The sequence below is a fragment of the Rousettus aegyptiacus genome, unplaced genomic scaffold (assembly GCF_014176215.1).
Source record: "Rousettus aegyptiacus isolate mRouAeg1 unplaced genomic scaffold, mRouAeg1.p scaffold_m13_p_3, whole genome shotgun sequence".
NCBI classification, from domain to species: Eukaryota; Metazoa; Chordata; class Mammalia; order Chiroptera; family Pteropodidae; genus Rousettus; species Rousettus aegyptiacus.
Window position 1 is genome coordinate 118,100,144 of NW_023416306.1, and position 10,639 is coordinate 118,110,782.

Genomic DNA, 10,639 nt, shown 5'->3' on the forward strand with positions numbered 1-10,639 from the left:
GTCTGCTCCAGCTTTGAGCTCCCACTGCTTTGTCTATACAGTGCCTAGCACGTAGCAGCACTCAATAAATATTTGTTGACTAAGTGAGTTGGAAGAGGATCCTTGTGTAATGTTGAGACTTGCTCCTAATTTAGCTCTAGAATAAATCCAAAGCTTATATATTGATTTTGTTTAGAAATTTATTTCTTTTTTGAGTGTTTGCAATTTATTCAATTTTTGAGTGTCTAAGAATTTAAGGATAAAGACACAATTGCCATCATTTGAGGAGTTGAGGGTCTAGTACGATCTTATATTTTCTTTAGCGTGCTATAAAGTTGGCACAGGAGCCCTGGGGGGAGTGGAGGGAGGGAGGGGGGAGTGAGTGGGGAGACATCTGCACAGAGGATGGAAGGTGACCTTTGAGCTGGGTCTTAACAATGAAGAAACAGGGAAGGGCATTGAGGCAGAAGGAACAGCACCTACAAAGCCCTGAAGGCCTGGAGGGTGTGATACAATCTGGGGACGGTGTGATATGGCAGGAAAGAGCGTGGGTTCCAGTGGTGGGGGATGAGGCTGGGCAGGCGGATCCTGGCTCCGGGGCTTGAGGGCTGGGCTATGCGGTGGGGGCTTCGTCCTGTCAGCCAGGAGAACCCAGTCATGTTTGTGAGCCAGGAAGGTAAACAGAGCACACCTGTGCTTGGTTTTCTTCATTAAGGCTGTCCTGGCAGCCACCGCTTAACCAGGTGAGTCCTGACGCCAGGTCTCTGTGTCGTCTGCCTCCTGGTCCCCGCCTGGGAGAGGCCTGTCAGGTTGGGTCAAATTTGCCCCCACTTCTGGGTCAGAAGGGCGGATGAATGAGTGGGTGTGGAGGTAGGTGCGGATGGCGATGATTCCCGTGAGTTTCATTTGTTGGAGGCACAACTTTCCGGTTGAAACCAGCTGGAAAAGTTGGGGCAGCCTAAAAAAAAAAAAAACAGGCAGCAGCAGGGCTTAGCGGAAGGCCCCCCCCCCCCACCCTTTCCCAGCTGACTGAGAGTCAGGAGTCCTGCCTTTTCTGTTTGTTTTAAAGCGTGACTGTCTACCTTAGGCACTTAATTAGCTCTCAGGACCCCAGTTCATCAGCTATAAAACGAAGGGGGTGGACCAGGTGACCTTTCAACCCTTGTGATTACAAGGAAGGAGGAAGCTCAGGGCAGCAGTGTGGGATTAGCTGTGGAGGGCGGGGTCACCCAGGCGGAAAAAAAGCCTCTTCTAGGTCGGACAGGAGGTTTTTCAGAGTAGGTGGGTGACAGGGCTGCCTCCCCACTTGACCTCTGCTGCTCCTAGAACTGGGCTCACCCACAGGCCTGGGCGGCCACTCCTTACCGTGGGCAGTGGGAGGTGGGGAGTGGAATTTCCCCTGGACCCAGCAGAGAGGAGCCCAGACGCCTCGAGCTGCCCTAGGATTCAGCCAGGGCCTGGCTGCTCCAGCCCCCTTGGGGTGCTCCTCCTTTCCCAGCTGCCCCTCTCTCCCCCAGCAATGTGCAGCCCACAGGAACCAAGTCTAGGGGCAGATACTGGACTCCAGGGAGCAGGGTGGTAGTTGATATGGCATCAGCTGGGGCTGTTGGGCCGAGTGACTGGAGGAAAGACAGTGGGACAGCCACACCGAGCCGGCCCCTGTGTTCTGGAGACTGCCCCACGACACACTCGCCCAGGAGCCCTTGGGTTCACAAGCATCCTTGTTCTAAGACATATTTCTCCGTGCCTTTACTAGTATTATTAGCGCTCAGCTCCAGCCTTTTCTGACTATGTGAAATCAACGTGAATAATTTTACAATTAATTTTTTAAAAAATGCAAACGCTCACACCTAGGCTAAGAGGACCCAGCGGTCATTCACGCAGCAAACACCAAGGATTTGCAGTGCCGAGTCCGGCGCTGGGCCTGGAGGACATGGGGCCTGGACTCTGGGCTCTCACAGGGGTGAGAGCAGGATCATGGAATCATCTAGGAGGTTCAGGGGAGGACCCCAAGCAGAGACCTGGGGGGCAGCTCAGGAGAGGGAGCAGCATAGGTGGGGCCAGAAGGCAGGTGCTACAGGGAGTTGACAAGGAAGCGCCCCTTCTGCACCCACCACAGTTATAACCAATTATTGGTGTAAGTTGACAAGGAAACGTTCCTTTTCCCGTACTCATTACGATTGTAATCAATTATTTGCATAAGTATCATTTAATATCTGTATCCCCTGCTAGGCCACGAGCTCTAGGAAAGCGGACAGTGCTCGTTGTGTTCTCTGCAGGATTCCACTATCAACTCGGTACCTGGCACATAGTAAGTGTTCAATTAAGTTGGCGTACAAGTAAATGAGAGGTGATTCTAGTGTTAATGTGCATCTGATCAGGAAGGGATGTGAGCCAGCTAATGAGTTTGGATGTTCTAATGACAACAGGGAGCCACCGAAGGGAGTGAATGACTCAGTCAGTTTCGTGCTCTGGGAGTCCCTTTTTGGCTTTGGCGTGGACGATGGCTGGAGACAGAGGGTGGTGACCTAAACTCAAGCTGTGGCTATGGAGATGAGTGGGCTGCGCAGATTTGAGAGTTTGAGGAGAAACGCTCCAGGGGTCCAGGGAGTGGCTAAATGTAAGGAGTGAGGGAGACTGAGGCACCAGGAGAGTGCCCAGGCCTCTGGTTTGGCAAGTTTACCACCCAGGTCCTGCCGGACCACGTGCACACCCCATCACGGTTCTCATCTCGGGACACTGTTACGATTCATTATCTCCCTACGTGACTCTCCCCTTAGGTAGGGTCAGGGCCAGGCCTCGGTCACCTTTGCATCCCCAGTGCCCAGCACTGAGCCTGGTATGTAGCAACTGCTAGTAGGTGTTTAATGGAGGGAATTCTGATTGGAAATTGTATATACAACTTTAAGGGAGGCTGATTTTATTATTTAGTAAATGCAATGTCATAGGCATCTTACAAAACATGAGTCACATGAAAGAAAAAGTCACTTAAGTTTGGGAAGCAGTGGTCAGAGGCCTGGGAGGTGGGGTAGGGGAGGAGGAGGGGTGTGGGGAGAAGAGGGAGGGGCTCCCCTGAGCTGTGAGGGTCACTGGACAAAGGAAGCCTTCCAGATTAGGCAGCCAGTGAGATGGAAGCCTGTGGAGACCAGCAGGTTTGGAAAACTAGGTGATAAGTTTGGGTACCTGTGGGACATCCATCTTGAGATAGAAATTGGTGCGTCATCAGCAACAGAAGGTTCTGGAAACCTTAGGTGTGAGTGAGAAGACACAGGGTGAGTTGTGGCAGGATGTGGAAACGAAGGCTGGGATGCCCCAGAGAAAAGAACTTTCAAGGAGGGGACAGAGGAGTGAGTCAGGGAGGACTGTGGATATCTCAAGGCTCTGAGGCCGATGACTTCCTCTCTGTTCCCGCCACCCATTACTGTAACCGGGAGAGGCACCAGCACTGTGGAGCCTGCACCGAAACCCCAGCTTCACAGGGTTCAATTTCTGGGTGTGCTGGGCTCACTTGCCTTTTGTGGTCACAAGAGTGCAACATTCTGTGGTTTGTTTCCCCTCTGTGTCCTCACAAGGCCAGCCTCCTGGACAGTTACCCTTTCTTCTCCTTGACTCAGTCACTTATTACCTTGTTGCCCTCCACACCCTGGATTTTTTACCTCTGAATTCCTCCAGGTAGTCCTGCCTTAGGAGCGAGCCCTCCGGCTGTGCCCTGGGGGCAGTCAAGGGTGTTGGCCAGTTTCCTCTAACTTCTTCCCTGCTTTCCCTTGCCTCTCCTCCCTCTGGTCTGGCTGCGAACAAGGTCCAGAGCTGGCAGCAGCTGGCGGGACACCCGGGGCTGGCTCCCCTCCCAGGTTCCGCAGCTTTGGGTGAGGCGCAGCGGTGCACCGGCAAATGCGGAGCAGGCACTGGGGACAAAAAGCCCCGACTGGAAGCATTTATTGATTCCTGTGGTGTAACTATTTCCACTGCGACCAATTTCAAGCCACCACAACAAGTCACTGAACACAGGGCCGGGAAGAGGTGTGCAGTAGCACTCCATCACATCCCATTTTCACCACAGAGACACAGTAGGTGTAGACAGCCTCGAGAGCGTATGTAATTGCAAAGTGTAGTGAAATAATTAGGAAGTGATGAGTTTTGAGTACCACTTTTTAAAAAAACATAACTTATTGTAAGGTTTAACAATTTAAATTTTAAAATAATGGCTGTTTAAACAGCTGATTTGCAAAATTCCTAAAAATTTAACACTTCGCTCTTGCAAGCAGTATGAACTGGCTCCAGCAAGCCACTGAGTGTCATCTGGGCCAGTAGAAAAGAGGGAGACTCCAAGTCCTAAAGTTTAGGGGACAACATTTACACCGATATGTACTCTTGCCTGGCATCCTCTCCCCGCCCAGGCCTTGGGCACTTAGTCTGGATGGCAGGTGATGGGCAGCAAGTCTCAGCATCCCCTTATAGTCAGACCCAGGGGGAGCAGATTCTGGCCCTGGGCGTCCCCTCCCACCTGGCAGACGCGTGCTTTCTTGTGCCTGGTCAGGTCCCAGCCTCTGGACACCTACCCTGGCAGTCCCCAGGGTTGGGGAGTTGCAGTGGTGCAATATCCTTATCTTCTGACACTGTGAAATCCTGTGAGGGCTGGAACTTCCACATTGCTCAGAAAGCAGGCTTGCCCAATCATTCCCTGCAAAGAAAACAGAAGAGAACAAAGCCTCTTTCTGAGCCTTTCTCTATTTCTAGGGACTGCAAGGGGCGGGGGTAGTGCTGGGTCTGAATGGAAGTGGGAGGGATGACAGCTTCTGGGTGCAACGAACCTGGGGTCGTTTCTGAACAGTGGGAATGAAAAGCATCCGTAGGTTCATTCAGTACATTCTGAATGTGCCATCCTTTGTGCTAGGTCTTGGGGACATCAGAGGTGGTGACCTTTAGTGGTGAAAACCTTGTTTTGGTTGCCCCAGGAAGTAAGGGACAGTTCTGGCTGATGTTTCTGTGTTTCTGCCGATGGCCTCTGTGAAGGCTGGAGAAAAGGAGTCACCTTCTCCCCACATCCCCAATGCCTCAGGCCCTAATTTATGTCTCAACTGAAGGTGCATTCCCTTGCTCATAATCACAGCCAACCACAAACCAGCCCATCACAACAGGCCCCTTCCTTCTCCTTCCCTGGGAGTTGCTGCCTGTACCTGTAGTGTTTCTACATTGTCCCTTGGGGTCTTCCTTCGAGTGTGGGTGGGGTTCATGTGCTCTGATTTCTAAGCTCAGGAAGGCTAGGGCCTTGTCACTCACTCACTCATTCATTTACTCATTCAGCGGGTAGGGGGTCTGGGGAGAAGAAAGGAGGGTGGAAGTTCTGTTCAGGATTCAGTGGGGGGTCAGCTCAGGGGAGCATCCGTCCTGAGTGCGGGCAGAAGGTGAGGCAGAGGGAGGCACCTACTACACCTCAGGACTCAAACATGTTCATCTACAAACACTACTTCCATCTTAGCAAGTAGGGCTGGTTTCCCACTAGGTTTCTGAGGCTCACCAAGTCAGTTTTAAGCAATCACAAAATAAAATTAATGAAAACTAAAACTGAAGAGGAATAAGGGAAAGGAGGTGGAAAAATACTTATAACCCCCTGACCAAACCCCTGTTCTGCTCTGCTCTCCTCTCAGACCCTGTGCTAATGGATACCTACCTGCCTTCTGTAAACAGCGAAACAGTGTCCAGATGCATGGTACTTATTTTCTTTTTTAAAAAAAATTAGCCTGTAGGTTACTCACTGAGGGTATTTCAGTGTGTTCTGCTCTGTGCTCCTCCTCTAGACAGCTTCACTTGGCTTTCCCACCTGTGGTAAAGACGATTTTAGCCCTTCATTCTGAGGGAAAAAAAAAAAAAATTATGTTGTTCCCACCAAGAAACCCAGTTCTAGCTATATTCCATCTAGTTGTATCATGGTTTTAAGTTTGATTTCTCACTGTTTAATATTGCTTATTTGCAAAATATTTTGGGAGATTTAGCTGAAATTTAGGCACAACCAGTGGAAGGCTCAGGAGCAAGGCTGGGACACCATCTACTGGTTGCTTTGAGTATGACAAAATCGAACACTGAGCCTCCTGTTTGCACATGTGACAATGAGTTGATTTTACAGTTAAAGATGGACAAGATATGTACGACAATACATATAACTAACAAAGGGGTTGTGTCAGAATCCATAAAGAACTCTTACAGGTTAATATAAAAAAAACTCAGCAGAAAAATGAGCAAGGAGACTTATAAGTGCTCTTTGTAATAGAGGACATACAATGGACAGTAAATTTACAAAAGACGGTCAACTTTTTATTCTTAGAAACTCATGGGAGGAAAAGAGATGGAGGAAGGTTCAAGTATGGTGGAAGCCTAATTACATATTCTGAAACAAACAAACAAAAACAACCCAAACAAAACCCTCCCACACAACTCCCAGGCAATTCAGATTGTAGCCACTAGGGGGAGAGCTTTCCCTTTACTTTGATTTTCATCAGCGAAATGAAAATTTAAACTACGGTGAAGTACCATCATATACCCTCCAGAATGGTTAAAATTAAAAGACTGACAATGTCAAGTTGTCAGAAATGTGGGCAACGGGTACTCTCATACATTGCTGGTGGGAGTACCAATTGTTACAACTTTGAAAAATTGTTCAGCATTATCTAGAGGCAGAGATTGGGACCTGACATGAGAAGGCCTTTTGGGGCTGGCGAAGTTTTATTTCTTGGCCTAGGTGGTTATATGTTGACTTTATGATAATTTATCTTTGATGCGAGCACTTGAAAATGCATGTAACACTTCAGTTATAAAGTTAAAAAATAAAAAATTAAAGGTGGAATGGTAGAGTGGGATTCCTAACCAGGAGGATACAGGAAAGAGTATGGAAATGTACTAATTTGGGAAAGGAATCAGGTGTAGGCCGCACAATCTTTCTACATGTTTCAGATTCTTATCACAGGGCATCTGCCTCTCTTACCCTGAGGATTCTCACCCTATGCAAACATTTTGTTTTGACTCCCCCACTCCCTTGAATTACTTCCTTAGGGAATAACAAAGAGTTGAAATCTGTCCAGTGGTTTTAAAGAGCACCAGTGACCTCAGGGGAGATAGTTCAGTCAAGTGGAGGCAGCGAAATCCAAAGTACCATTCTGATGCCTCAAAGAACAAGAACTCAGTAAAAAACCAGTACATTTTTGGCTACTTTTTTTTTTTTTTTTTTTTTTTTGCCAAGCATATGTGTAATTATGTAAAGTGGAGTGTTCCTAAACTATTATACTTACATTACTGTTATGCATCTGTGGTCTAAAATTTGGTTGTGATTTTAAGAACATTAGTCTACATTGGATTGCTTTTGTATTACATGTTTCCTAGTTATAACTATATTTGAGAGTTGTCTGTGACCTAATCCTGCCTTACAACTCTACCTATATGACTTTGGGCAAGTCACTTAACTTCACCTGGTCTGAATTTCTTCATTTGCAAAATGAAGATTATAATGTTCTTCAGAGTTCCATTATGAGGGCTTCTGGAGCCCGCCGGCAGAGATCGAACAGCACCTAAAAGAGGGGGGGTGAAGCCTAAGAAAAAAGAAGAAGATAGGAAAGCCCTTCGGGAGGGCATACAGTCACTGCTGTAGCCCCGAGTTTATTTAGCACAGCTTTTACATAAGTTTTTGGATACAGTAACAGAGTACATAGCAAAGCACAGAGTACAATAGCAAAGCACAGAGTACAATACCATAGGAATGCTGACATTTACATAAGTTCCTATATATCCTTCCCTCAGGGTACAAACATCCTTTTCTGGGCTGTAAAACATTCCACTATCTTAAGAAGATTTCTTTAGGAGGCAAACCTCCCCTCCAGGGTCAGTAATGTTTAACTCCACACCCTGCTTCCTAGAACCTTTGTTTAAGCAGTCTCAGCAGCAGCAGCTGCTTCATGGCTATAAGCTACGTGACTTCTTCAGTGTCTCTTAATGGCTCCTGACAGAGGATCAAATAACAAAGCGCACAGCACAGTGTCTAAAATGCAGTATGGGCTCCATAAATGTTAGCAATTATTTTCTCCATAAATCAAAAGTTGACTAGTTCAGTATGACTGATACACGGGAGGTAGGACAGTGGTGGTGGAGAGGATGGAACTGGGGTGGACTAAGCAGTCACCAGATCAGAGGGATTTTGTGTGTCATTACCAAGAGGATGGACTTTATCCTATAGGCCAGTTTTTCAAGCCATCCCTAACAGGGGTGTGGCATTCTATCTGTCAGGATGAAGGTATGGCCCAAGATGCTCTCCAAAAACATAATACTGTTGTTTCATTTCCTGTTTAATTTTTAAAATACATAGGAATTTTGTGTTGTATTCAATAACATGTTCAGTGGAAAGGAAGTGGCCTTCAAAGATCAATTCTTGGTTGAATGATTATAAAATAGATGGCATTTAAAAGTGATCTCAGTCCACTTTAGAAAAAATCATTTCCAACCAACTGAACCAACTTTTTGAGATGTCCCAATTTCAATAAGATATCATGATATTTTAAAAATGAGAATGTGTCAAAAACCAAATATATATCACTGGCTGAACACTTTAAATTCCGTAATGCTGTCTGTCTTAGGGGTTTAAAAAATATCCTGGCCTTTGGAAAATATTCTTACACAAAAAAGCAGAGGATGGAATAGGCTTGTGTTCTAATAATTCTGAACCTTCAGTCAAGCTGTAACAGGTTAAGAGCCTGTTGGAAGTAGGATTTGCCCTGTTGCTTTCACATGACAGATTAATGAATGGAAGTCCAGAAAATCTTCTCTTCACTCCATGTCTTCATGCCTTCATTGAGGTCAAACATTCACTATAATCGCTGTTCAGAGGCAAATATCCCTGTAACCATTTACCTGTTAGCAGGTTTCCTCTGGAAAGGAAGTGGGGCAAAGATGATAGAGAAAGGTGGGGTCAGATCTTCAGTCCTAGAAATGTCAAGGGAACAGAGGTGTCTGTCTTAATTTCATGAGGCCTCTAAAAATTTCCTACTTAAAAAACATCCTACTTTCTTACCAAGGAATAGCTCGATGTATTTTGAAGAATACCAACCCCCACATATTTTTTCCATTGGCCAAACTTTACAGTTTATGTTCTGTGAGTCATATGACAGTGTTAAACCAGAATGCTGCTTGAAAAGGGTGAGATCTTCGGTGATAATCACTGAGGCTGGATTTTAAAACCTGCTAATCTTAAACACATGATAAATGTAGAGATAATATTCAGACATAAGGCTTCATATTTCCTGTTTATACTCAGCTATTTTCTAGCTTATGGCAATTATAATAGATTATAGTTAGAATTAAATTATAACCAAAAATATTATTCTACTAGTATCTTAAAGCCAAAAGTTTAGCAAAATCAAGAGCTTTTAAAGCTGTTAGTTGCCCCAAATTAGAATTTGTTAGTATCTGACATGGGCTGAAAAAAATGACCCATCAAAATAAAAATATATGCAACATCTCTTTATAACTTATCTAAAACTATTTTATTAGTATTTTCAAAGATAGTTGAGTCTTTTCCTGGGTAACTGAAAAACTTGAAAGAACATTATTATTTTAAAAGCCTCAAAACCAATTTTCATCTTATTTAGCAGATAAGGTGTTTTCATTTGTGAGCTCCCAGTTGGTATAAACTATGTAAGGTACTCAACATACATACATTTTTATTCCCTCCATTTTAACTAAAGTTATTAAGTTATAGCTTCAGTGAAAAATTCAAAAATCAAGTGAATAAGCTTTATGTTGAAAAGTATTGTTAAATGATTCTGGTGATCACGGTGTTCTGGGTAGAAAACTGCTTTGCTAGTTAGTGAACGTTAGATATGGCACATAGATATTTAAAAACTCGCTACTCTTTTCCTATATTTTTGCCCCAAACTCCAAGGGAGATAAAGAAAAAAGGTCAAGGGAAGAAAAGAACCTTTGGTAACTCTGGTAGCCTCAGGCTGACCAGTCACAGAATCTTCCAAGTGAGCAGTCTATGACATTACAGCCTTAAAACAGTTCAACAGGGTACACCAGGAGCTGGCAAACTTTTCGTATAAAGGGAAAGATAGTGTATTTTATATTTGTTGCAACTACTCAACTCTGCCACTGCTGCATGGAAGCAGCCATAGACAGGGAAGAATCAAATGAGTGTGGCTGTGTTCAAGTAACTATTTACAGACAATAAAATGTAAAGTTCATGTAATTTTCACATCATGAAATATTATTTTTAAAAACCATTTTAAAATGTAAACATTCTCAGTGCTTTGGGCCACTCAGAACAAGCTGCCTCTGACTCGGCCGTGAGGCGTAGTTTGCGGACCCCCGGTCTACACTCTGACTTCATGATGGTCCTTACCAGTCTTACACTGGGGCTTCTTTCTTTTCCTTTCTGCCACTGTTGCTGGGGCTGGATAGACGTTAAAAGTGACTGATATAAAATAAAAAAGGTGAACGTTCTTTTAATATGTCTTTTTATCCTATCTGGAAGATTTTTATCAGGCTTTCTTCTTAAATATCTGAGAGGGCACTACAATCAGAGATTATATGACTGGATAGATTATCATCTATTTTCTAATGATTTTCTTTTTAATAAGATTATGTTTCAAGGCCTACTATTATTAATCAATTAAAAAAC

At 44.9% G+C, this 10,639-nt stretch overlaps 1 protein-coding gene across 1 annotated transcript in view; it reads left to right on the top strand.

Annotated features, from left to right (window-relative positions):
• LOC118600453 overlaps positions 1-10,639 on the top strand; it is a 41,074-nt gene that overhangs the window by 1,141 nt on the left and 29,294 nt on the right. The gene's annotated exons all lie outside the window — the stretch shown is intronic.